At 35.1% G+C, this 5,682-nt stretch overlaps 1 long non-coding RNA gene across 1 annotated transcript; it reads left to right on the top strand.

Moving 5' to 3' along the window:
- On the top strand, positions 1-4,713 carry LOC150032933 (uncharacterized). Its single transcript, XR_016524242.1, has 2 exons — positions 1-567; positions 4,219-4,713. It is a non-coding gene; the product is annotated as an uncharacterized LOC150032933 (long non-coding RNA).
- The last annotated feature ends 969 nt before the right edge of the window (positions 4,714-5,682 follow it).

The raw sequence follows: 5,682 nt of genomic DNA, 5'->3' as shown, positions 1-5,682 counted from the left end.
TTGGGGGAAAAGGAATTTAATAGAATAAAATGTAATAGGAAAAAAAATAAAATAAAGTAGATATTTTATTTTATTATATTATATTTTTTCCTTTCCTTTTATTTTCTTTAATTTTTTCTTCCTGTTTTTATTTCCCTTTCTTCCTCGCCGAACATCCCCTCCACGCTTTCTTCCTCACTGAAAGCCCCCCCTCGCTCGTATTCAGCCGTACGCTGAACTCCCCTCCGCGACCCACCGCCTTCAGTCGCTCGGCGCTCCATGCGCCGCCTCTCCCTCACCTCCCTCCGCCCAGTCATCCGAGCCGTGCCAACCACCGCCGAATCCAGCCAGATCCAGCCGACCGCCTCCCTCGCGTTGCGCGACACCGCTCGCCGTTCGTGGGGTGCAGCCGCGCCACCGTGAGTCGCCCAGTCTCGTCAGCCGCCAGATCTGAGTCGGAGCTTCCCCAGCCACGCCATCGAACTTATTTTCACCGTCGCTTCTCCGTCCAGCCAGCCGTCGGTTCGATCTCCACCGCGCGCTGCCCAGCCCCCACCGCCGTAGTGGTTACCGTCAGATCTGTTTTGGGTAAGACTTTAGTTTTAGGTGTTTTCTTCGAAGTTTTGGGTGTTTTGTTTTGAAATCATGTTGGTTAAAATCCATTATGATTGGACTTTCAAAAGCGAGATTCAGATGATTGTGGGACATTGTTCATCAAGGAAGATACCAATTTTCGACAAAAATGGTTAAGTTTGAGTGAGTAGTTGGGATGGTTGTCTTTTGGGTTAAAGTACTAATGAAAAAAATAAGTTATTAATTTTGGACTCAAATTATATTCAGGTTGACCTTTTGGTTTGAGTTTTGGAATTTATTTTGGGGTCAAGCCAGATTTTGGTAAGTTAAATTTTGGGACATTTGGTTTAATTTGGTTAATTAGATTTAGACCTCAAAGATGAGTTTAAAACTTTGAATTTATTATTTTTGGACTAGGGGTGCTAAATTAATATTTGTAATGTATGTTATAGGGTGGATTCAAAGTCTTCCAAGAGTTGTAAGAAGATTAATTACTTGGATTAATTTGTGACCAAGTTTGAGTTAAGTAATCTTACTACTGGAAACTATCCACGGGCCAGGCACTAGATGTATGCTAGCATGACAAATTAATATTATGACAGTACGATGCATGATAAACTGATAGTATAGTATAACCGATATATGTTCTTGTATGAGGATTTGAAAGATTAATTGTGCACATAGATACTTGAAAGCTAGCATGAGATGATATTTGATTCCATGGTTGTATTTGATCTGAGGATATTAAGGCGTATGTGTATGTTGTAGAGTCATGATGTTGAGGAGTATATGTATGTTATAGAATCATGTTGTGATACTTGTGATGTTGAGGTGTATATGTATGTTATAGAATCATGTTGTGATACTTGTGATGTTGAGATTATGATAGTGTCCTCACTAATTAGTTAGATGCTCACTAGATGTTGTGTTTCTTTCGGGATTCACTAGAGGTGGTATTATCTTTCGGGATTCACCAGAGGTTGTGTTTCCTTCGGGATTCACCAAAGGTTGCGTTTCCTTCGGGATTCACTAGAGGTTATGTTTCCTTCGGGATTTGTTCGTTGATTTCGTGATTCGAGCTCATGAGTGTATTGTATAAAATAATTGAAAAAAATGTGTAAATATGAATGTTCATATGCATTGATGTGTTAGAGATGTGTAACAGGACGCATGACACTCCTCTATTGACGTTCAAGTTTTCCTAAATCAAATCCAAGTATAAATCCAACTTAGGTTCCTGGTAAATCTAGGGTCGAATTCAAGGATTCAGATTAAAGCTAACGCAGACCTTGCATTGTAACTGTTGTAGGGATATCCTAAGTGTATGGAGAAATGAGTTATTCGTCGATCTAAGTTGGATGTACACAAACAAGAATATGATGCGAATGAGATGACTAATTTATCTCTATTTATGCGTTAGACTCTATTCAACACTTCTCAATGCAAATATCATACAATACCTATCTCTAGGATGTATGCGTCAAACACAGGATGCAATAAAACACCAGTGCGTCTATCTTTAGATGTACTAGGCATTCTAACTTGATGTTGGCTAAAGATGTTTTTACCAATTGATTTAGTTGGCTTAAGCGTTCAAAATGGAATTCTGCATGAAGTATAGATGCATTCAACATAAACAAGAAATAAACAATGACAAAGTATGATAGATAAAATATGTGAATTTATAAAGAAATTGATTGTCTTTACAAACCCAATACTTAATCAGATGAAAAGATAGAAGCTATAAGTAAGATAAAATGAAATGAGTCAAGCCGCAGAGTACAATCTCTTGTCTTCTTTGGCTCAATTCTAGTTGTGTACAACTACTTGCGGAAGAATTGGAAGAAGTGTAGCTTCGCTCCTTGATCGATGATGGTGGTGGTTCTCTTCCCTCTTGTTCTTCTCGGCACCACAGCACGACGCTAAAGATCTAAAACTAAGACTAAGCTAAAACTGGATCTAAAAACTGAGAGTTGTGAACTTGGAACTAAAAAAACTCTTAACAACTAGTGGGATTTCTTCTATTTATAGGCGTCGTTCTTCTCCAACTTGATGATGGGCAATATTAAATTCCATACCCTGGTCAGTCGCCTGACACTCAGATGCTTTTCAGACGCCGCCTACTGCAGGTGCGCATGCTTGCAAGTGGTGATTTGACACAAACAGCCTGAATCAATGAATCTTCCTTACATCGAATCCCTCTGACACATGCCCCATGTGTTAGACTTTGCCTGCAACAGTTTTCTTAATCATGCATTAGCCTCTTGTTGAGATATCATGCGTTAGTGTCGCAGTACTTTAGCAATGAACATTCTTTTGCATGAGTTTGATAATGTTCGAGTAATTCCATGCGTTTCTTCTAAAAATGATGAGATTTTATCATTAAAAACCTTAATTGTTCCAACTTTTGAGCCACAATAACTTGTATTTCTACAAGTTATCAAGATTCACCAGAGGTTGTGTTTCCTTCGAGATTCACCAGAGGTTGTGTTTCCTTCGAGATTCACCAGAGGTTGTGTTTCCTTCGGGATCCACCAAAGGTTTTCTTTGTTAAATTTGTTTTATAAATTAATTAAATAAAACATACAAATATGATATAGTCTTAGTTATCTAATCTCTTTATTACTTTTAAATTTCACATTAGATATTTATTCTATTTAAATTTAACTAAAAGTGTATTTATTAAAAAATTTATGTTCTAAAATTTTTGAATTAAGTGCATCGCACGTGTCCTCTTACTAGTATTTCTAAATGTGAAAAGAAACACTTGAAAGTAAGGAATACTCATTGAAATAAACAAAATTTAGCCAGAATTAGTATGTACTCCATTTCCTAGAGATCGAAAGTTCAAATCTCCATGCAAACTTTCATTCAAAAGAGCCAACCTTTGATTGACTATTTCTAAAATATTGATTTTTCCTTATGTTTGGATCAGAGTAATATGTCTTATAATAAAATTTAACCACCAAAATTAACTATTTTTAAAATATTTATTATTCCTTGTGTTTGGATTTGAGTAATGTCTTATAATAAAATTTAACTGTCAAATTATTCAATGAGACTCCTATGACGTTTCTAGTAATTTTTTGGGCAAATTACAAAAACCACCCCTCAACAATGATGTTCATAACAATTGCAGCCCTAAACTTTCTTCCAACTATGATAAATGTAAAAATCAATACCTAACTTTCTTTCAGTTATTGAATCCATTTAACTAAATGTAACATTAATTTGAATTAATTATATGTGATATAATTATTATAATGTATTTGATACATTATAGTATAAAGTTTATTTTGAGAGGAATTAAGTATTTGAATATGATTCAAATATTAATTATATGGATGAGATTCATATAACTAAATTTAATATAAATGTGATTTATATTAAATGTCATGCATTATTGAGAGAAATAAAAACTATAGGTTATATTATATATGATACAATATAAAAACTATAGGTTATGTGTTATATTTGATATAACATATATTTAACATATATTATATGATAAGATGGTTATATATAATAATAATAATAATAATAATAATAATAATTTATTAAATAATTTGTTATTTATTAAATTTTTTTATATTATTAAATTATTTTTTTGGAAATTAATTTGGGAGAGAGTTGTAATTCCCTCACCTTTTTTCTCTCTGATGGCAGGTTGATTTTATTCACTTCTCCATCTTCTGTGTCTCTCTGGATGTTGAAGATCTCCCTGTCAAATTTACCTCTTTCTCTCAAACTCTTTCCTTCTCCCAAAAGATTTAAGATCCTACACCTCCTGAAATTTTCAACCCCTAAGGAGAATACAGAAGGTTCAACTTGTAGTGGTGTCCTCGTTGAGATCTGTTTCTGTACGTATTGATTGTGATTATTCGTGATCATTTGGAGAGGAGGAATTTCATGAAGAATTTGTTCTTCAAGGGTGAGTTAAATTACTAACCTTAATTCCCAATTCTTAAGAGCATGTTGTAATTTTATTAAAATGCATGATTCTTGTTTTGTGAATTTTGATTCTGTAAAATATTCGAGATTGAGACCGATCCCGCTTCTGCTACGAACCTCACGGTTCTTTCACATAGCGCATGAAAAACACCAATGCGACCGCTTTTTCGATTGAGATATGATAGTCAAATATAATGACTAATTCTGGAATGTCTCCGATTACCGCCTTCAAATTTTCATGAACTAGGTCCAAGCTACATTGTTCTTACCGTTCACGATACTAAATACAAAGGTATGTTGTTAATAGAAATGTGCATCGATATACATTTGTATTTCTCATGCAAGTGGGTCTCATCATCTACAATGATGGGATGAATGCAGTTCAAGAATCCCCTAATGCACGGTCCTAATGCTATGAAACCATATTTAAAGTATTGTTCATCTTCTATTTCGACCTCAAAAAAGTACATGGATTTGAAAGTTTAAGTGCTTCACTGAATGCATTAACAAAGGTATCTGATCCTTTTGGTAGCCCTCGTGCATATACCAATGCATATTCTCTTGTGCGATAAGCCCGTTCGTAGCTTATATTCATTCCATAATCTCGTTGGGCATCTTCAATTATATTCCTTGGGCGATATGATCGATTGACTTGATTGTATTTAGGCTTAATCAAGTGTCCAATAACCCAACTCTTAGCTTGTCGATGATTACCACTCCTTATTTCAAGTGCACATGTATGTATGCTTGGATACTTTGTCACCTTAAAAGAGTCACTTTCTACCTTTTTTTTTTGCACGGGTCCACACTTATATTCCTCCACTAAGCATTGCACGGTTAACAAGCTCTTCACTAACTTCTTACATGGTAGTCAAAATTATTTCTTACGCAAGCATTGAAAAATTTAACAGATAAATCATACTTGGAAAAGAAAATCTGACTAACCTTTATATCCTCTTCATTCAGACGGTTGTGAGTTACTGAGTTAAGTTCATCATAAGATGGGTCATCAGATACACTAGGTATATCTACAAATGATTGAGTATGAACACTTTGCTATAAGATCTGAGGGCATTGCCATTGGTGGGATCAAAGCAGGTGGGGTTGGAACACAAATGAAAGGTGTTGAAACTGTTGTGGACCCAGAGGTTATCCGTATCTATATTCAGTATGAGTCTG

Source organism: Benincasa hispida, chromosome 11 (assembly GCF_027475165.1).
Source record: "Benincasa hispida cultivar pf3 chromosome 11, pf3_genome.v1.1, whole genome shotgun sequence".
NCBI classification, from domain to species: domain Eukaryota; kingdom Viridiplantae; phylum Streptophyta; class Magnoliopsida; order Cucurbitales; family Cucurbitaceae; genus Benincasa; species Benincasa hispida.
The sequence above is the reverse complement of the archived record's forward strand: the minus strand, read 5'-3'. Positions and strand labels throughout refer to the sequence as shown.